Source organism: Schistocerca serialis, chromosome 1 (assembly GCF_023864345.2).
Source record: "Schistocerca serialis cubense isolate TAMUIC-IGC-003099 chromosome 1, iqSchSeri2.2, whole genome shotgun sequence".
Classification (NCBI taxonomy): domain Eukaryota; kingdom Metazoa; phylum Arthropoda; class Insecta; order Orthoptera; family Acrididae; genus Schistocerca; species Schistocerca serialis.
In genome coordinates, this window is record NC_064638.1 from 158,704,248 (window position 1) to 158,728,173 (window position 23,926).

Here is a 23,926-nt window from a genome sequence, read left to right on the forward strand (position 1 = left end):
TAGTTTCTCTTTTATGCAGTTCTCGATAACTTCTACACCTACTAAAAGCTACAAAACCTAAGATTCCCAATATTAAAATTTGTTGCTCTAGTCAGAATGGGTTAATATCACCCTGTTGAGATGAAATTTTTTTCCAAGTATCAATCAAATAGAAAATGTTTAAGGCGTGAGTATAAAATATTTTGAAAAAAGTTTTGAAACAAAATAAGGGATACTCTGGTGCCAGTGAGTGCGGTGATCACCTGAGTGATGGATTGTCTACATGTTTTCCAGTGGTTGTCGCTGCAACGGGCCTTGTGCAGGGACTAAGTGATCGCTCCTGTGATGGGTGCTTTGTGGCATTGTGATTGTTTTGTGACTGATTCCTTGTAGCAGCCATTCTGTCAATAAATGTACTTGTACTTAATAAGCCACTGTGTTTTTTATGTGCTGGAATGTGTCTGTTGTGCTTCCTATGTGCTTTCGGCACAGATCAAAGCCCTCGCAGATCAGGTGTCTGCAAGTCATGCACAACCAGCTGGTGTTTCCACACCACCACATCCTCACCAGCATACTCATGAATGTCACCGTGCCAAAGGCCAAACCACTATGTATTGGAATCACTGCATGTTTACAAGCAAACTTCCCCATCTTGCCTACCGTGCAACCAACCAAATGGCAGCAGCATTCATGAGTGAGTACATACAGTTATCAAAGTGCTTCGAATTGCTTGTAGAAAGTATTTCCCCTGTTTTCCTATAGAAATAGTGTCTGATATGCCTGTCTGTCCACACACAATGCTCATTGGGTGTCGACCAGCACCATTATAGGTGTTGGCTCCCAATTACTTGTATGTCACCACCTATGGTGTCTGTCCTTTACAATTGCATCTAGGATTGCACTGCACCTTCAGCTGGAAACTCACCATTGCAGTTATCACAGAACCAGCCATTGGTGCTAATTTCTTATCATGTTTTTAGCTGCTCCCTAACATTCCTGGCTCTCAACTCATTGACGACGACTGCGGTCACTTAACTGTTGGGTTCTGCCGTGTTGTACAACATTTTGTACTGAAGCTCATCCACACTGCATTACCAGGATCATCTCACCCATTTTCCAGCCATCACGCTCTCACGTGGAGCATCAAGAAAAGAATGACACAGCTTAGTACATCAAACATGCACCACACTTGGTCCTATAGTTTTCAATATACCATGACGTTTCACACTGGACCAATTTGTTTCTGCTGAAGCTGAATTTGAGTTTCCACTTTGGAATGGTATCATTCACCTTTTGAACAGATTCTTTAGTGAAGATCGCATAAGGAGGTCCCGGACAGCTTGTAGCACTGTTGCCAGCTTTCAGCTGTGAAGTTTTAACAGTTGCAGGTGAAAACAGTAGCTGTCTACTGAAGTGTTGCCACAGAGATGTTTATAAAATTGCATTACATTATTGGTTGAGGTAGGCCTGTGAAGCTGCTGCACCTAGCCTTTGCAGCTGTCAGGGATCAACTTACAGCAACTCGGCTATAGTCCTCTCCTCTCCAGTTCATACTGAAAAGTGGTACATCCTGACAGACCTATGGCAAATATTGTATATTGTGCTCATAATGCATGCACCATCCCAGACATATATCCTCTTCCAGGAGTTTGCTACTTCAACTATCCCCTTAGCAGCATTTCAGTGTTCTTGGCTGCATGAAGGCATCCATGCAGATACCAGTCAACATGGAAGACATCCCAAAGACATCCATCAGCACACTGCTTGGCATCTTTGAATCACTTTAGATGCCATTTTATCTCCATAATACTGCCAAATATTGCACTGATTTATCAACAGTGTTTCATCACCTGTTGCTTCCTTTACCTCAACATCATAGTAGTGTTTTCTTCTTCATTGCAGCTACACTGAACCACTGATTTCTGAGAAGGTTATGCATTTTAGAATGATATCTCACCTTAGCAACAATATCCTCAGTAAATAGCAGTTTGGGGTTAAGAAAAGTTGCTCTGCTGTTAATGTCCTTTACATGCCGACTCTTCCGATGTAGTCCGGGGACATAAATCTGACTGGGGAAAATCACATATCGGGTTTCCCAAGCCTCAGGTCCCCTAGTGTTACTCATATGTGTGAACAATCTTCTGCCTAATATACAGCATGCAGAATTAGTTTCTTTTGCAGATGACACTACTATTGCAGGGTTCGTACACACTGGGATAATCAGGAAAAACCTAGGAAATTTTTAGACTTGCAGATATATTTCATTTTCATAGGTTTCATTTTCAATATTTGTAATTTCAGCTGGTAATAACAGATTACTCTAACATAGCATTTTACTTTAGCCCACTATTGCAGAATAATATTGCAGCAATAAAATATAAACTTAACACAGAAGATCTGCCATTTATGCTGTTATTTAATATTGTACTGCCACATTTTGTTTGATGTCTCTTAAAGGGTAACACAAGCTACAAAAGACTAAGTTTCAAGGTTAGCTTTCCGTATTTATTTCAGTTCTTTCATAGAGTACAAATTAAGCAGTAACTATGGGAAAAAGTATAACTACCTATTAAAAAAATGTGCAAAGCGAGTTCTTCAAAAAGTCCATATGGAATTGGCTTTTCTATCGTAAAGTCAAAATGTTTGATGAAATGTTCTGTGCACAGCAATGAATTTTATAATAACGCTTGACAGAAATATTCAGTGCCTGCAATTTAAGCTGTATTATTAGGATCCTGCCTAATCACACTTTTGGAAAAAAAACAGCAAAATATTTTTGTTAGCCAATATTATATGTAAAAGCTTGGCTCTTTTTTGTAGCTATGCTGTATGTATAATAATTTAACTTAACTCATTAAGGTTTCCTATTTGTGTGTTTGCACTAATTAAGAATGATGCTGCTATTGGCTGACTGTGTCACATGTCCTAATCAATGAATATCTGGTGTCTTTGGCTAGCGAGATCATGCAGCATGAACTATGATTGGTGGATAAAAGCACATTGCAGTCTCGATTTCAGAGCTTCAGAAGTTACCGTGCTGTATTTGGTGGATTTCCTGTTTATATTTCTGTGAAGTGAAAATATTCAGTGTAAATGTTGCTGCATATCAAAGGTATTTCAGAAATCATTGTTTTTTGCTGGATTCATTTTCTAAAGTGCTGGCGAATTCTATATGGTGTATGAAACCTTCACCATTCGAAGGACATATGTTTTAGAGCTCCGAGGGAAATTATATTGTCACTTAATGTGAAAAAAATGTACTTTCACGAGGGGTATAGTATATTTTCACCCTGGAAAAAGTGTATTTTTAACTGGGAAAATCCCAGGATTTTTTTTTTTCTTATCCGTGAATACACCCTGTTTTGTAATCAATACAAGCACACATACAGAAACAGAAGAAATGGTAAACAATGTTCTTAAACATTCCATTGACTTGTTTTTGTGAAAGGGCTCAGTTTAAAAAAAAAAAAAAAAAAAAAAAAACAAAGACATATTCAGTTTTGGTCATCCAAGAGTACTATACTAATGACAAGTGTACCACATACTCAGAAAATAATCAATAGGGTGGCAACTTCAAAATTTCAAGTTGTCCATATTGACAAGAATTTAAACTGGACAAAGCACATTGGGAAATTCCTAAAACAACTTAGTTCAGCCACTTTTGTACTTAGAATCATACAAAATCTTATTGAGAAACAAATAAGTAAGTTGACATATTTTGCATGTATTAATTCAGTAATGTCATCTTCAAGAACAAAAGTCTTTATTGCTCAGAAACATGCTGTAAGAATAACATGTATTACTTATCCATGAACATCTTGTAATCTGTTTAAGGTGTTGGGCATTCGGACTACTAATTCAAAGTATATCTCTTCCCTCATGAAGTTTGTTGTAAATAATCTACTACACTTCAAAAGCAACAGTTACACACATAATTACAATATTTGAATGAAAACTGACATTTATTACTTCACATTAATGTTGTCTTTATCACAAAAAGAGATGCACAATGCTGCAAGAAAAATTTTTGATCACTTGGCCACTGATATAAAATGTCTGACAGACAGCAAAGTGAAATTTGAAAACAAACTTAAAAAGCTTTTTCCTTGACATCTCCTTCTATTCAGCAGAACTTCTCACAGTGTAATGTGTGAAAGATGGTGGATAGAAATTACCAAGCCGAATCTGTATATTTTTTAAAAAACTTATAAATGTTCAGCATGTAATGTAAAATAACTCATTCCACATCAATACAAATTATTGTGATAAATGAGGCAAGGAACATAAAAGTAACTAAATAACAGAAGAAAACCCAGGGTGGAATAATGACAATACTATGAAAGGATAGATTGCCACTCACCATATAGCAGAGATGTTGACCTGCAGACTGGCATAACAAAAAGACTGTTAAACATGTAAGCATTTGGTGAGAAGTACTTCTTCTGAAATAGACAAGACACACACTCACACAAATGCAGCTCACACACACATAAACATTGCCTCTCGTTGCCAAGGCCAGAGACAGTGGTAATGTGTGTGTGTGTGTGTGTGTGTGTGTGTGTGTGTGTGTGTGTGTGTGTGTGTGTGTGCGAGAGAGAGAGAGAGAGAGAGAGAGAGAGAGTGAGTGAGTGAGAGAGAGAGTTGTCCATTTCAAAAGAAAGCCTTTGGTCCCAATGCTTACATATTTAGTAGTGTTTTTGTAGTGCCTCTCCATGACTCAGTATCTCCATTATACGGTCAGTAGTTGTCTATTCTTTTCATAATATTGTAACTAAGTAATTAGCTGAACACCTGTCAGTAGGGTTTCAATGGGTAAAAGATTTTGGGGTTATCATTAATTGTATCTTTGGTGCTTCCCAGGTGATGTTCCTGGGCCACCAGATTTATCTCCCTTGTGCAGTCTCAAGTCAAGGGCTGCTGTCAGATGCTCTTTCTGGTCCTTCCATTCTTTTGATGGACCAAATAGACGGTGCCTTCACCGTTTTCAAGAACTGCTTTGTCGATTCTACGCTTCTGGCTCATGCATCATGACACACTGTTGGCACTTGTGGTTGACACCAGCCACTGTGCCTTAGGAGCAGCTTTGCAACAACACTTCGGTGGTTCCTGACAACCATTGGTCTTCTTTCCAAATAAGCTTAGGCCTACAAAACACCAACGAAGTGCCTATGACAGGAAGCTGCTTTTCATCTATGAGGTAATCTGCTACATCTATCAAAAGATGGAGGCCAGAACTTAATGACATTTCCACACTACAGACCCATCATGAATACCTTGCAGCAGAGCAATGGTCACTGCTCACCACATCAATTCCACCAATTGGAATATATCTCCCAGTTCAGCACGGACAGTATTGTTACCGATTGTCTGTCATGAGTTGCTGGCATCACTGGCTGCATCACTTTCACAACATTCACTGCAGCTCAAGAGGTCGGTACGCAAACCCAACAACTGGCCTCAGGCTGGCACAGACACAAATTGTAATGTGATACCTCCAATCACTAATTACAATCTTTTCTACCAACCGCCTCCCCCAGCTGGCCTTTGACAGTGTCCATAACCTGGTATTAAAGCTACTACCAGGATTCATCATTATGTAAGGCTTGGTATCTGCTCAGATTGTTGCAGCTGGAACCATTGCTGTGTTGCCTGTAAGCTTGATAAGACTGACCTGCACATCCACGTCCCAGTTGGTGATTTTCCCGAGGCCACAGGGTTGCTTATGCATGCCCATGTTAACATTGTCAATCACTTCCTCACCTCTGATGGTCAGCAGTAATTTTTTAACATATCATTGAACATTTCACACACTGGCCACAGGCAACACCAATTTCTTACATCGCAGCTGATACTGTGGTACTAGTATTTGTCAGTAAGTGGACTGATCATTATGCTTTCCTACTTGACATAACCACAGGTTGTGAAAGGAAATTTGAATCCCAGCTGTTCAAATCTTGCCAAATTCTTTGGCACTCATAATCGCCATCCAGCCTGAAATGATACGGTTGAGTGATGGCATCAAATTTTGTAGGTGGCTCTGGTTTGTCATAACAGAGCAAGGACTACTGCACTCTTCATCATACTTCTCAACCTCCACTCCAGTTTAAGACAGACCTCAACACCCCAGTGACTGGGGTCTTTTACAGTATATGGTGAGCAGCTTCAGATACCAGACAATGTGTCAAATCTCTGCTACCTCTTCTGACTGTAACATTCCAGTATTCCTGTATGACCTGTGCTACCATATTGCATGCATCTATCTTTAACTTGGCTCTCAGCATGGCACCCCACCTTCCTTTGTTCATCAGATGCAGGCACTGCCATGCATGTAATGGTCAGTGTTGAGGGGTTCAGGCCTGGTCTCCAATGTCCATTCTCCGGATCGAAGTCATTATACCCTGGAAGTTTCCATAGATGAGAATAAAAAAATGGTTCAAATGGCTCTGAGCACTATGAGACTTAACAGCTGAGGTCATCAGTCCCCTAGAACTTAGAACTACTTAAACCTAACTAACCTAAGGACATCACAAACATCCATGCCCGAGGCAGGATTCGAACCTGCCACCATTGCAGTCACGCAGTTCCAGACTGAAGGGCCTAGAACTGCTCGGCCACTCTGGCTGGCAGATGGAAACACTCAGACAGTATCACTGGACCATATAAAGGTGACATACACCTTCCCATCTGAGCCGACCTCCATGCACCCCACTCAGATGACCACACCACCACCTCCCCAATCAGTACAGTCTTTGTTCCAATCCTTCTCTGGGCATTAAGTGTGCTTCCCAGCCTAATTTGCCTGACCTACAATTACTCCCTCCTTTTGGGAGGAGGGTTAGGTTGTGTAGCAATGGAAAGTTCAGCTAGTTGTGGTACTGTCAAAGTCATGAACTTATAGCGTAGGACAAATTTGGCACTGCTAGCACAGTTAGTCAGACTGCGAGCTTACAGCATTCGTCACACTGCACCAATGATAGTAAACGAATGTGCCGGCCAGATAACAATAAAATACAGGACCCCCAACAACATAGACTGCAACTTTGGTATCTAGGTTATATCACCACACTGTGTGCCCAATTTAAGGGGGTCCAGCAGGATTAGCGAGCAGAGGTCTCAGATGTGCCACTCCTGCTGCTGCTGCTTCACTGGAGTATACTCTCACAGACACAAGGCAGAACATACTCGTCCATTAAGTGTGCCATTCTGATAGGAGACATTAGGTTCTTGTCCAAATTTGTTTTTGTGTTATGGCAAAAACCGACGCTCAATATAAGATGAAGTTGGTGGACTTAGTTCATTTAGTTGAGGATGTAGTGGAACCAGAGGTATCAAAAATGTTCATTCAGTTGAGGATGTAGTGGAACCAGAGGTATCAAAACCATAAACATAAGATGCCTTTACCAAAATTCTGGAGCAGATGAGAATTTGAGCTGCAAAACAAACACAGCTTGTTACAGCATTAGCCACAAGGCAAAAAGAAATGTCTACTAGACAGGAGGATATGCCCACTAGGCAAGATCTGGCCACAGTGAGCACACAACTTACTGAATTAGCAGAGAAACAGGAAGCCAGAGTGAAGGATATAGGAAGTGAGATAACTGAACTGCAAAAAGCTCAAGAGCTGATCCCTGGATCTATGGAGAAGCTACCAACAGAAGTGAATGAGATCCATGATAGATAGGTATCCTTTGGTGACACTGTAGACAATCTGCCATACCAAGCAATGAATTTGTCATTAGAGCATGAAAATTGGTACAAGAACAGTTTACTGTGCACAGGCAGCAAGTCACAGAATGTATAAATGCTTGGGCAAATTCTGAGGAAGATCAAATAATAAAATTTGTGAACGAGCGAATCGAGACTTCTGTTAGTAATCTGTTGTCCCTCCCAGCAGTGGGCTAAAGAAGGAATTACTCAAGATCAAAGAACGAATAGGATCTTATTCTTCATCAAATAAGATGGTATATCCTGTGGTATTCATTTGTGGCTTTAAAGATGTATTGCCATGACCATAGACCTAGGTGCAAGAGATAAGTTAAGTAACTTAATATATGCATGGTGACAGGGCCCTATAGGCAACTGAAATAAATGATTCATGTGAAACCTACACCAAATTGGGAAAAGTTGTGGGATAGTAATACGAACATGTAGAGATGGCAGCAATATCACGTACACAAGGTTTAAAAGAACAATGCATTGGTACAGCTGTCATTTATATTCAGAAGATTTTCTTATTTTTTATTTTACATGTCTAGTTCTGTAGGACCAAATTGAGGAGCTAATATCCAAGGTCTTGGAATGAGTCAGTACATGAAATTACAACATAAGAGAACTAACAGATAAAATAAAATTTTTATGAACCCAAAAAAAGTCAAGCTATAAGTTCATGCAAAAGCAATCAACAATATAACAGAGGAATCAGTTTAACGTTTCAAGGACCTCCTCGACAGAACAGAAGGTCACTCATGAGGAAACTCTTTAGTTTCAATTACAAAGAGTGTGGATTACTGCTCAGATTTTTGTATCCTTATGGTACGTTATCAAAAATGGATACAGCAGTGTATTGCACACCTTGCTGCACAAGAGTCAAGCTAGTGAGTTCAAAATACAGTTTGGATTTCTGCCTAGTATTAACCAAGTGCAAGCTGCTAATTCTTTGAAATAAACTGATACTGTTAACAAGAAATGACAATAAAGAGCATATATATTGTAAGGTCAATGTCAGAATACACCACTTTTTGCCCAGACCACTGGTTTCTGAGCCAAAAATGTTCTTTGAGAATGGGAAGATTTACTCCAAAATATAATACCATACATCATAAGTGAATGAAAACAAGCAAAGTAGATTACTTTTCATGACAAACTGTCACTTACCTCATATACGGTTCGAATAGTGAAAATGGCAGCATTAAGTCCTTCGGCAAGACCCTGAATGTGGACCTTTCATGACAGTTTACTGTCTGTTTAAACACCAAGAAATTTGGACTGTTCAGTTTCTCTAATCATATGCCCATTTTGTGGAATTGAAACGTTGGGTTTGTTGAATTGTGTGTTAGAAACTGTAATAAATGAGTTTTACTGTGATTTAACATTAATTTTTTTTTATCAGGCTTAAGTGTATGTTATGAACTGCACTATTTGAAACAGAGCCAGTGTTGCACACAACATCCTTTACTACCAAGCTAGGTTCATCAGCAGGCAGAAATATTTTAGTGAACCATAATACTAGAGGGAATATCATTTAAATAAATAAGGAACTGGTGTGGCCCCAACATTGATCCCTGGGGTGCCCCCCCATTGGACCATACCCCACTCAGACCCCACATCACAGCCATTCTCAGCACATGTGAATAATGACCTTATGCTGTCTGTTGTTGAAGTAAGAGGTGAACTAATTGTCAGCTACTCCCTTATTCTGTAATATTCCAACTTCTGGAGTATTTTACGATCAACACAATCAAATGCCATAGTTAAATCATAATATATGTCTAGTGTTCTAAACCTTTTATTTAATCCATCCAGTACCTCACAGAGAAAAGAGAATATAGACTTTTCAGTTGTTAAACCACGTCTAAAACCGAACTTTATATTTGACAGCAAATTATGTGAAATAAAATGATCAATTATCCTTACACACACTACTTTCTCAATATCTTTAGCAAACACTGATGGCATAGAAATATGTCTAAAATTGTCTACGTTATTCCTTTCTCCCTTTTTATAAAGCGGCTTTACCAGTGAGTACTTAATCATCCAGGAAACTGACCACCCTTAAAGGAAATATTACAAATATGGCTAAGTACAGGCTAACATGTGCAACACAGTACCTTAATATTCTTCTAGGCAATCCATTATATCCATGAGAGTTCTTGTTCTTCAGTGATTTCATTACTGATTCAATCTCCCCCTTGTCAGTATCACAGAGAAGTATTTCAGACATGAATATTGGAAAAGTATTTTCCAGGAGAATTATGTCATTCACTGTAGAAAACGAGTTTTTATTTAAATCACTTGCTATGCTCAGCAAATGTCTGTCAAATACTACTAATAATAAGGATATCACGTAGAACAAAATGGGAATTATATCAGAATGCTAGAAGTAGTCACAATCAAGCTACAGTAGCCCATTACAAACACTAATGTAAGGTGTTTAAAAATGTTATTAGGAATTCAAAGAGTATGTGGTACACAAACAGAATAGCTACTTCACAGGATAAAATAAAGATCATATGGTCAGTTGTGAAGGAAGTGTCTGTTCACAAGCACAAGGTCAACGATATAAAGTCAGTTTGTAGTAAAAATATATCTGATACTGATAAGTCATATACAGGGTGGTCCATTGATAGTGACGGGGCCAAATATCTCACGAAATAAGCATCAAATGTAAAAACTATAAAGAACGAAACTCATCTAGCTTGAAGGGGGAAACCAGATGTCACTATGGTTGGCCTGATAGATGGTGCTGCCATAGGTCGAATGGATATCAACTGCATTTTTTAAAATAGGAAATCCCATTTCTTATTACATATTCATGCAGTACATAAAGAAATATGAATGTTTTAGTTGAATTACTTTTTTTGCTTTGTGATAGATGGCGCTGTAATAGCCACAAACGTATAAGTACATGGTATTATGTAACATTCCACCAGTGCAGACGGTATTTGCTTCGTGATACATTACCCGTGTTGAAATGGACCGTTTATCAATTGCGGAAATGGTCGATATCGTGTTTATGTATGGCTATTGTGATCAAAATGCTCAAAGGGCATGTGCTATGTATGCTGCTCAGTATCCTGGATGACATCATCCAAGTGTCTGGACCATTTGCCTGACAGTTACGTTATTTAAGGAAACAGGAAGCATTCAGCCACATGTGAAATGTCAACCACAACCTGCAACAAATGATGATGCCGAGTCCGCACTTCAGTAGCAGACAAATTGTGTGAGAATCGGGAATCTGAAAAACATCGGTGTTTAGAATGCTATATCTACATCGATTGCACCCGTACCATATTTCCATGCACCAGGTATTGCATGGCGACAAGTTTGAATGTCATGTACAGTTCTGCCACTGGGCACAAGAGAAATTACGGGCCGATGACAGATTTTTTGCATGCATTCTATTTAGCGACGAAGTGTCATTCACCAACAGTGGTGACGAAAACCAGCATAATATGCATTATTGGGCAACAGGAAATCCACGATGGCTCTGACAAGTGGAACATCAGCGACCTTGGTGAGTTAATGTATGATGCGGCATTATGGGAGGAAAGATAATTGGCCCCAATTTTATCAGTGGCAATCTCAATGGTGCAAACTATGCTGATTTCCTACGTAATGTTCTACCAATGTTACTACAAGATTTTTCACTGCATGACAGAATGGCGATGTACTTCCAACATGATAGATGTCAGGCACATAGCTCACATGTGGTTGAAGCGGTACTGAATAGCATATTTCATGACATGTGGATTGTTCGTTGAAGCACCATACCATGGCCCGCACGGTCACCGGATCTAACATCCCCAGATTTTTTTCCGTGGGACAGCTGAAGGATATTTTCTATTGTGATCCACCAACAATGCCTGACAACATGAGTCAGCACATTGTCAATGCATGTGCGAACATTACAGAAGCCAAACGACTCGCTCTTGGGAGGAATGTCGTTACGCATATTGCCAAATGCATTGAGGTTGACGAACATTTCTCATAGAGATGTTTCAACAATCTCAATGGCAACCCTGTCTGTTGAAAATGGAGAGAAACATATCACTGTGTCAGAACTCAGTTGGAATGAATTTATGTCTGTATTGGATTCTATGGACATAACTGAAGGAGACATTAAGTCGCAACCAGTACCCAGAGGTTATTACTCACGGAGTCCTAGTACAGGCAATGGCTGTAGTAGAGGACAACTGCATGTACCATAAGCTGGTGTCCTCCGCAGAATACCGAACTGAACAGTTATCAGAAACACAGCAAAGGAGATGGTCGTGGGAATCCTTGCAGTACAAATTGAATGAACTGTGAAAGGAGATACAATTCTGGGTATGCCTTTAATAATAATATGTATTGCAGTAACAAACAACTGAATACACTGTCAGATTATGACTGGGGCTCACAATCTCCAGTGATTACCAAAATTATTGATGACAGCAGTCATACAACTGTACAACACCTGGAAACAATTTCCAACCATCTTGAGCCACAGTGAGTTAGACATGAAGTAAGCTTCATTATATTCATTGTATTAAAGCTATCAATATAATGTAGCAACTCTGCTCTGATATGAATCAAAGCAACCAGGAATACCCATTGTTACCACAATCTGTAATTTGGGCCAGTGATGAGGATGTTCCAGTAACTATTGTTCTACACACAGTAGCATTTGGCAGTGTGATGTCAAGCAGTTCTTTCGATAAAGGATTTACAAAAATCAAGTTGCATGTCATTCCTGTACAGAACTGCAAGACAACTGGAGCCATTGAAATGCGATCCAGAAATATTAGAATAATAGGAATGCTAGTAAAACTGTTGCAGTACCATGCACCATTCTACTAGTTGAAGGCTTATTGTTGACTTCCTTATGATCCATGAGTTTATCTATGTGGACACAAGACCAACTTCTCTATGGGTAAGGTTTACTTTCTAACAGTGAATGAGCTTAAGTTGTGCTGTTGTGGAAGGACAGTACACACAGTCAGTATTGATCAAATTCATTGTAAAGGAACATTGCAGGACAATAAATTTTCTGAGCCTATTGAATAAAGGACTTGAAGTCATATCACAAATATAACAGAAAGTAGAAGAGCCAGAAAGCCTCACTGGCATTCAGAGACACCAATAGTTAAACCTCTTGAATAAATATGGGGAGGTATTTGAAAAAAAAACCTGGAATAATACAAAGGAAATACTTATCACCTTGATGAATTTCCACACAAAGCCTTGTACAACAGTTTCTATCTTATCCCATGGTCTCAGTGGAAAGCACTAGATAAAGAAATTAGAAGGATGTTTCGAGAAGTTAATAGTTCATAAGGACGTATTGTCACCATCTACAGATGCTGGGGATTGCCTGCATAAAACCATTTGATGACATAGTGAACCACTCATCTCTTTTGTCAAGACACTACACTACAGCAGAGCTACTGTTTGGCAGGAGGGCAAAGAATGAATGAATGGTGAACCAGATTCCACAGGTTCCGAGTGACGAAGATAAGTGAGAAGAGAAGGTTCAGAAAGCTTTGACCAGCTTGACAGACAAAGCATTTAGAAGAAAACACAATTCTGACAAGACAATTATAAAAATACTAAGGTATCAAGTGAACAAGAAAGTATCATTAAGAAACCATCCACCTCTTGACAAAATGAACAAAAAGTGGCAGCTTTTGTGTACGGGACCTTTCGTGAGTCTAAGAATTGCATATCCTGGTGGATATTTATTAGGGTACCAAAGTAATCAGCAAATTAAAGGAATTTGTCCTCATCAAGATTTATGAAAATATTATTCTTGGTGGAATTAGTGTGCATAATTTTAGAAACACAGGTCAATAAGAATTTTTATGTATTTTTGTCTGTAGTAGATAAGTATTATCCTGTGATGTATGTAGGAAGAATGATTCCCATCTGCCAGTCTTAACATCACCTTTTCCTACATCTATGTCTTCATACATGGTTAGTCTGGAATTCACAGAGGGTTCATCAAACCACTTTCAAGTTGTTTCTCTACTGAAACTTCCTTGCAGATTAAAACTGTGTGCCCAACCGAGACTCGAACTCGGGACCATTGCCTTTCGCGGGCAAGTGCTCTAGCATCTGAGCTATCGAAGCACGACTCACGCCCAGTACTCACAGCTTTACTTCTGCCAGTATCTCATCTCCTACCTTCCAAACTTTACAGAAGCTCTCCTGCGAACCTTGCAGAAGTAGCACTCCTGAAAGAAAGTATACTGCGGAGACATGGCTTAGACACACCCCGGGGGAAGTTTCCAGAATGAGATTTTCACTCTGCGGTGGAGTGTGCGCTGATATGAAACTTCCTGGCAGATTAAAACTGTGTGCCGGACTGAGACTCGAACTCGGGACCTTTGCCTTTCGCGGGCAAGTGCTCTACCATCTGAGCTACCGAAGCACGACTCACGCCCGGTACTCACAGCTTTACTGTTCCACTCACCAACAACACACATGTAATGTGAACACTTACGTATTTTCGTACAAGCTCTGATTTCTCTTAATTTATTGTGATGATCATTTCTTCCTATGTAGGTGGGCAGAAACAAAATATTTTCACACTCTGAGGAGAAGATTAATTATTGAAATTGCATGAGAAGATCCTGCCACAGTTGGAAAGGCCTTTGTTTTAATGATTGACACTCTAATTCACATATCATCTCTCATGGCACTCTCTCCTCTATTTTGTGATAATACAAAATGTGCTCCCCTTCTTTGAACTTGTTCCATGTCTGCCCTCAGATCGATATGGTGCATATCCCACACTGCACACCAGTACTCCTGAAGAAGGAGGACAAATGTAGTATAAGCCATTTCTGTAGTAGACCTGTTGACTATTCTAAGTGTTCCACAAATAAATGAAAGTCTTTGGGCCATGGGGGATAGCCACGTGGTCTGATGTTACTTACCACAGTTTGCACAGCTACCCCTGTCAGAGTTTTGAGTCGTCCCTCAGGAATGGGTGTTTGTTGTCCTTAGCATAAGTTAGTTTAAGTTATACTAAGTAGTGTGTAAGCCTAGGGACCGATGACCTCAGCAGTTTGGTTCCATAACCACTTACCACATATCGACCAGGGGAAAATGTAGCAGATTCCTTTTAGTACTAATGTTGGTGACTTCACACTTTTCACTGTTTATAGTCAGATATGCCTCTTTCAGCACCATGCAGGTATTTGTCTAAATAATTTTGCAATAAGTTTTGATCATCTGATGAAAGGAGAAAATATAAAAATGCAGTAAACGAAGCAGGCAAAAAGGAATACAAACGTCTCAAAAATGATATCGACAGGAAGTGCAAAATGGCTAAGCAAGGATGGCTAAAGGACAAATGTAAGGATGTAGAGGCTCGTCTCACTAGGGGTAAGATAGATACTGCCTACAGGAAAATTAAAGAGACCTTTGGAGAAAAGAGAACCACTTGTATGAATATCAAGAGTTCAGATGGCAACCCAGTTCTAAGCAAAGAAGGGAAAGCAGAAAGGTGGAAGGAGTATATAGAGGGTTTATACAAGGGCGATGTACTTGAGGACAATATTATGGAAATGGAAGAGGATGTAGATGAAGACGAAATGGGAGTTAAGATACTGCGTGAAGAGTTTGACAGAGCACTGAAAGACCTGAGTCGAAACAAGGCCCTGGGAGTAGACAACATTCCATTAGAACTACTGACAGCCTTGGGAGAGCCAGTCCTGACAAAACTCTACCATCTGGTGAGCAAGATGTATGAGACAGGTGAAATACCCTCAGACTTCAAGAAGAATATAATAATTCCAATCCCAAAGAAAGCAGGTGTTGACAGATGTGAAAATTACCGAACTATCAGTTTAATAAGTCACAGCTGCAAAATACTAACGTGAATTCTTTACAGACAAATGGAAAAACTGGTAGAAGCAGACCTCAGGGAAGATCAGTTTGGATTCCGTAGAAATGTTGGAACACGTGAGGCAATACAACCTTACGACTTATCTTAGAAGAAAGATTAAGAAAAGGCAAACCTACGTTTCTAGCATTTGTAGACTTAGAGAAAGCTTTGGACAATGTTAACTGGAATACTCTCTTTCACTTTCTGAAGGTGGCAGGGGTAAAATACAGGGAGCGAAAGGCTATTTACAATTTGTACAGAAAGCAGATGGCAGTTATAAGAGTTGAGGGACATGAAAGGGAAGCAGTGGTTGGGAAAGGAGTGAGACAGGGTTGTAGCCTCTCCCCGATGTTATTCAATCTGTATATTGAGCAAGCAGTAAAGGAAACAAAAGAAAAATTCAGAGTAGGTATTAAAATTCATGGAGAAGAAATAAAAACTTTGAGGTTCGCCGATGACATTGTAATTCTGTCAGAGACAGCAAAGGACTTGGAAGAGCAGTTGAACGGAATGGATAGTGTCTTGAAAGGAGGATAGAAGATGAACATCAACGAAAGCAAAACGAGGATAATGGAATGTAGTCGAATTAAGTTGGGTGATGCTGAGGGAATTAGATTAGGAAATGAGACACTTAAAGTAGTAAAGGAGTTTTGCTATTTAGGGAGTAAAATAACTGATGATGGTCGAAGTAGAGAGGATATAAAATGTAGACTGGCAATGGCAAGGAAAGCATTTCTCAAGAAGAGAAATATGTTAACATCGAGTATAGATTTAAGTGTCAGGAGGTCGTTTCTGAAAGTATTTGTATGGAGTGTAGCCATGTATGGAAGTGAAACATGGACGATAACTAGTTTGGACAAGAAGAGAATAGAAGCTTTCGAAATGTGGCGATACAGAAGAATGCTGAAGATTAGATGGGTAGATCACATAACTAATGAGGAGGTATTGAATAGGATTGGGGAGAAGAGAAGTTTGTGGCACAACTTGACTAGAAGTAGGGATCGGTTGGTAGGACATGTTTTGAGGCATCAAGGGATCACAAATTTAGCATTGGAGGGCAGCGTGGAGGGTAAAAATCGTAGAGGGAGACCAAGGAATAAATACACTAAGCAGATTCAGAAGGATGTAGGTTGCAGTAGGTACTGGGAGATGAAGAAGCTTGCACAGGATAGAGTAGCATGGAGAGCTGCATCAAACCAGTCTCAGGACTGAAGACCACAACAACAACAATGACCTTTCAGGACATTAAATGACAACATCATCTGCAAACAATATAAGAGACCTTTTGAGACCATCTCCTAAATCTTTTATGTAGATCAGAAACACCAGAGGGCAGATAACATTTCCTCAGTGAAAGACAGACATTACTTCTAGTTTATTTGATGATTTTCCATCAATTACCATGAACTTGACCTTTTTGACAGGAAAGCATGAATCCAGTTACATAACTGATATGAATACTCAATAGGCACAAAATATGATTAGAGGTTGTGTGTGAGTAATGGTGTCAAAAGCCTTATGGAAATCTAAAAACATGAAGCAAATTAATGAATGCAACAAGTGACTCTAATATAGAATACATTTGAATGATGATAATTATTGGTTTAGAAGGTGGTCTAGCTTGTGTTTAAAGCTGCACCAAGCTTGGTACAGGTGGGATTTGTCATAGAGGTTGGTGTGATGTGGTCTGCGGTCTTAAGTTTGATCTTTCTTCAGAGCCACATACTGAGTTTCTGAATATTGGGCTTGGTGTGTTGTTTAATATATTTTCCATTGACTAAGATTGAGCTACTTGCTCCACACATCAGCTCGTTGAATAGAATTCCTGGGGATTCAGGTTGGTACTGTTCAATTATTTTTTATGGAACTGTTATGGGAGAGGTTTATCTGAATATGTGTAACAACAAACATAAAGAGAAAATGTTGTTGATTTTTCAATGCTAAAATGAGCTTGTGAGTACAGTTTATGAAGAAGGGTATACAGTAATTGTGCATGAACTGATTCAAATGATAGCTGATAGCTCATAAATGCAGTTTGACAATTGGCCCACAAAGACTGTATTGTTGCCACTGAAGCAAAGCTAGTGTGTATTTTGTGAAATGTACCATGGACATTCTTTGACTGTGCTATATGGGCATTAACCAATTGGCCAGTGAATTTCAAGTTTCAAGTGATGGTATAATGGCAACCTAAGGAAAGTTTGGTATTACATAATAGTCGATTATGTAATCACACCTCTCCCAAATCCAGTCTCATACAGTGCACGGAAAAGACTAAATCTGATATTGTCCCATGTGTGCCCTCATTTACCTTATTTTATTACAACCATCATTTCTCCCTATGTAGGTTGGCATCAAAAAAATATTTTCACGATTGGAGGAGAAAATTGTTGATTGAAATTTCGTGAGAAGATTCTGCTGTAATTAAAAATGCGTTTTTTTTAATGATGTCCACCCTAAATCCTTTATTATTTCAGTGACATCCTCTCCCCTATTTCGCAATAATACAAAATGTACTGCCCTTCTTTGAAATTCCTTCATGCACTCCAGCAGTCTTATCTAATAAGGATCCCACAACACGCTGCAGTATTCTAAAAGAGGATGGAGAGGTGTAGTATAGACAGTCTCTTCAGTAGATCTGTTACATTTTGTAAGTGCCCTTCCAATAAAACACAGTCTTCGGTTAGCCTTTCTCACAACATTTTCCCAGTGTTCCTTCGAATTTAAGTTGTTCATAATTGTATTTCCTAGGTATTTAGCTGAATTTACAGACTTTAGATTTGACTGATTTATCATGTAACTGAAGTTTAATGGCTTCTTTTTAGCACTCATGGGGATGACCTCACACTTTTTGTTATTTAGTGTCAATTGCCAATTTTTCTACCATTTTCTAAATCATTCTGCAATTTGTTTTAATCTTCTTATGACTTTACTAGTTGATAAATGACAGAATCATCTGCAAACAACCTAAAACAGCTGCTCATATTGTCTCCTAAATTGTTTATGTAGATATGGAACAGCAAAGCGACTACAACACCATCTTGGGGAATGCCAGAAATCACATCTGTTTAACTCAATGATTTTCCATCAATTACTATCAACTGGGACCTCTATAACAGGAAATCACAAATCTAGTCATATAACTGTGATGATATTCCATAATCATGCAATTTCTCTACAAGCTGCTTGTGTGGTATAATTTCAAAAGCCTTCTGAAAATCTAGAGACACAGAATCTATTTGAAATCCAATTCAATAGCACTCAGCAATTTAGGCGAGTACAGAGCTAATTGTGTTTCACAAGTACGTTTTCTAAATCTGTGTTGACTGCATGTCAATAGACTATTCTCTTTGCGGTAATTGATCATTTTGAACACAATATATGTTCCAAAATGCTGCTGCATGTCGATGTTAATGATGTGGGCCTGTAATTTAGTGGATTACTCCTACTACCTTTCTTGAATATTGGTATGGCCTGTGCAGCTTTCCAGTCTTTGTGTACAGATCTTTCATCAAGCAAATGGTTGTATATGATTGCTAAGTATGGAGCTAAAGTACCAGCAAACTCTGAAATGAACCTAACTGGTGATTTATGGTGCTTCACTACTCTGAGGATATCTTTTCCTATGTTACTCACGTTGGCAGCTGTTCTTGATTCAAATTCTGGAATTTACTTCATCTTCTGTGGTGAAGGAATTTTGGAAGGCTGTGTTTAATAACTCTGCTTTGGCAGCACTGTCATCTGTAGTATTTCCATTGCTATTGCACAGAGGAGGCATTAATTTTGTGTTGCTGCTAGCATACTTAACATACAACCAGAAACACTTTGGATTTTCTGCCAGGTTTTAAGACAAGCTTTCATTGTGGCAACTACTATAAGCATCTTGCATTGAAGTCCACGCAAAATTTCAGCCTTCTTTAAAAAATCGTCAGTGTTGGAGATTTTGCATCCATTTGAATTTGGCATCTTGTCTTCATTGTTTCTGAAACAGTGTTCTGATGCACTGTGTTTACCAAGGAGAATCAGCTCCATCTTTTGTTAATTTATTTAGCATAAATCTCTCAATTGCTGCCAATACCATTTCTTTGAATTCAAGCCACATCTGGTCTACACTTAAATTTTTGATTTTGAAAGACTGTCAAGTGAATTTTTATCTGCTTTTTTGGATAGGTATATTTTTTGTTTATTTGTGGAGAATTTGTAGGTTACAATATTCAGTCTTGCTGTGTTTGCTAATCGCTGTATCTGTTTTGATGACTGTTATTAGCTCAGAATTATTTGTTGCTAAGAGGTCCAGTTCATTGTTTCTGTTTTTGTTGAAATATTGGTGTGGTACCCAGACCTCCACACAAGAAACATTTGCAAAAAGTATGGACTGAAAAGTTTTATGTATCCTAGATCATAAGTATTTGTACATCAAAGCATTCTATGCAAACCAACTGTCCAAAACAATGTACAGAATGTGATTTATACAAATAACATATGAAGACTATTATGATAACAGACATATCATCTCCACATATTACAACATTACAAAATCTTAAATTTGTGGTTGTTATGTACATCTTACGATATCAAACAGTGGATACTCCAGTATGGAATAACCACAATATTATGAAAGAGATTCATTGCTACACACCAAATAGTGGAGATGTTGAGTTGCAGACAAACACAATAGAAAGACTGCTAAGCACGCAAACTGTTAACTGAAAGACCTTCCTTCTGAAGATGATAATAAACACACACACACACACACACACACACACACACACACACACACACACACACATTCTCACTATCATGACTCACACACACGAGACCACTGTCTCTGGCCCCCGAGGTCAGACTACGAGCAACTGGGCCTGGTGGGACAAGAAATGTGACTGGTAAGGGTAAGGAGGACAGGAGGAGAAGGGATAGCAGGGTAGGGGCGGGGATCATAAAGTACTGGTTCTGGGACAATACAGGGTTATGGTGGGGAGAGTTTAGGCAGCTGGGTACGGTCAGAAGTAGACAGATTTTTTTTTTTTTTTTTTTTGGGTGGGGCGGGGGGGGGGGGGGGGTATTGGAAAAGGGTGAGAACGAAAGAGACTGTAGGTGCACTAGTTGAATAGAAGGCTGTGTATTGCTTGAGTGAGTGGGAGCAAAGAAGGGGATGGGTGAAGGACAGTGACTATCGATGGTTGAGTCCAAGAGAGTACAGGAATATAGGATATATTGCAGGGAGAGGCCCCATCTGGGGAATTTAGAAAACTGGTGTTGGTAGGAAGGGTCCTGATGACACAGGCTGTGGAGCAGACTTTGAAGTGAAGAATGTTGTGTTCTTTAGAATGTTCATTGATTGGGTGGTCCCACTGTATCCTGACCAAAATGATTCAGTGGCCATTCATGTGGACAGGACTTTCATGCAGGTCTATTAGATGGATATGAATTTTGAGGCAAGGAGTTGGGAGCAGGGGTGGAGTAGGGATGGACAAGGATATTGTGTAGGTTCAGTGGTTGGTGGAACACTTCCATGGGAGGGTGAAAAGGATAGTAGATAGGACACTCCTCATTTCAAGCCACAATTAGAGGTACTTGAAACCCTGATGTAGAATCTGATTCAGTTGTTCCTTTCCTGGGTGGTACTGAGCTATGAGGGAAATGCTCCTTTCAGGCCAGATGGTGGGACTTTGGGAGGTGATGGGTGACTTGAGAGATAAGGCATGGAAGATCTATTTTAGTACAGTTTTGGTCTGTGAAGGCTTCAGTTAAACCCTTGGTGTATTTTGAGAGGGACTTTTTGTCACTATGGATGTGATAAGCCGCAGGTGGCTAGGCTATGTAGAAGGGACTTGTTAGTATGGAATAGGTAGGAGCTGTCAAAGTGGACATGTTGCTGGTGGTTGGTAGGTTACATATGGATGGAGTTACTGATGTCAACATAGAGGAAGGTGACTTGTTGGGTTGAGGAGAACCCAGTGAAGCAAATGGGGGAGAAGGCTTTGTGGTTTTTGGGGAATGTGAATAGGGTGTCATCACCCTCAAACCAGATTACAAAGATGTCATCAGTGAATTTGAACTGGGTCAGGGGTTTGGGATTCTGGGTGGTTACGAAGGATTCCTCTAGATGGCCTATGAATAGGTTGGCACAGGATGGTGCCATGTGGGTGCCCATTGCCGTACTTCAAATTTGTTTGTTGGTGATGCTTTCAAAGGTAAAGTAATGATGGGTTAGGATATAGTCAGTTGTGGTGACCAGAAAAGAGGTTGTAGGTCTGGAATCCATTGGATGTCAGGAAAGGTAGTGTTCAATAATGACAAAGCAAAAAGTATTAGGGATCTTAGCATAAAGGAAGTGGCATCAATTGTAATTGGCAGAGCTTCATGTGGCCAACTGTGGAGAGTTGGTGTCTTCCATATAGAAGGGAAGGTTGCAGGTAATAGGCAGAAGGTGTTGGTCTATGAAAACAGAGACTCTCTCAGTGGGGGCACAGCATTTGACCACAATGGATGGCTGGGTGTATCGAATTTATGAAGCATTTAGAAGGTAGGGGAATGGGGAGTGGTAAGTGTCGGGGAGGAAAAAGAGAGAGAGAGAGAGAGAGGGGGGGGGGGGGGCTCAGAGGAGAGGTTCTGGGATGTATCTAAGGATTTGAAGAGAGACTAGAATTCCTGTTTGGTTCAATGGGGCCACTATGGCAGGGTTTGTTGATGGACGAATCTTACAGCTGGCAGACATATAAAAAGTTATTCTTGTGGTTCAGACCAACAGTGGGGGAGCCTTCACCAGCAGGTAGGATTATAACATCAGAACACACAGTCTTTTATTCCTCATATTTTTACTTGTTTCCTTGTCTGCTCCAGCCTCCCCTCCCCCACTCCACTCTCCATCTAACCTTCGTAATGCAACTAGGTGCCCTACACTCTCCACATCACATCCATTTATGCTGCCAAAAGCAACACTTGACCATCCCCCAGCCCTACCCTGCTATGTCCCCCCCCCCCCTCTTCTTTCGCATCCTATTCCTAGCCCACAGCACCCAGATTGTTTCTCCCTTCATGCACAGTTGATTGCAGTCCGTCCTCCCAGCGAGAGAGAGTGTTTGTGGGTGCAGGCGCAAACGTGTGTGTGTGCGCAACTGTGCATTTGTGTTGTTCACTTCAGAAAAAGACCTTTTGCCTCAAAAGCTTACTTTTCTAGAAGTTCTTTTGTTGTGCCTGTCTACCGTGCAACATCTCTACTATATGATGAGCAGCAGTCTGTCTGTTACATAGTACTGTCACTGTCATTACGTAAATTCTTTATTGTTAACCAAGATGTATCTAACTTTGCCCAATTACTCCATGGTTTCAAATGGTTCAAATGGCTCTGAGCATTATGGGACTTAACATCTGAGGTCATCAGTCCCTAGAACTTAGAACTGCTTAAACCTAACTAACCTAAGGACATCACACTCATCCATGCCTGAGGCAGGATTTGAACCTGCGACCATGGCTGTTGCGTGGTTCAAGACTGAAGCTCCTAGAACCACTTGGCCACACCGGCCAGCTCCATGGTTTCCCATTTGAGCATTAGCCCAAATGGGGAACTTTATAACAAATCTAATCCACAGTAGCAGTAGCTGCTAATGATTAGAAAAAAAATCCTAGTTGCCTAATCTTTGTCCTTGGAACTTTTTGGTAGCTTGTATTTACAAGCTGCCAATAATGAACAGTGTCTAATTAACAAGCTGACCATGCAGTCTTTAGCAGTCAACAATATAAACTGAATAACATGAAGACATCCCAACATGTAATTTTAATTGATTTGTCATTCTGTATGAACAAGTTGGAAAATGTTTGACAGTGAAGTAAACGATTTCAAATGGAAATGGATGCACACAATTATCTCCTCCCAATTTCAGTACAATCAAGTGACTGACTTTAAATGATGAATTTATCAGGAGTTTCTTGACCCATCTTCACCATCTTGCTCCTTACACCAGGAATACTTTGGGAAATTATTTTTCCAGGTCTGAATAGCCTATTTTCTCTTCAAATTTTTCTCTTTTGTTCTGAGACATTGGAGGTCACTGTTTTTCTATCTGAAACATTGGAAGCTGCACTTTTTATGTTCTCTAGTCTCACCCACAAACTTCTTTTATGCCATGGCACTGGGACAAATGAAAGAATTTGTTCTTGATCATTGATCATCTTGTGAGATAGACAAAATAGTTTTTTCTTATAATACTACATGAAAGGAGCTGTAATCATACTAACCTGTCCAGATTGTGGGTGATATTAATATTATACAAAATAACTCTAGGCAAAGGAATGGGATTACTGAATTTCCTCAGTAATAAAAATCATGGTTAGATTGTTGTGTTGATGACT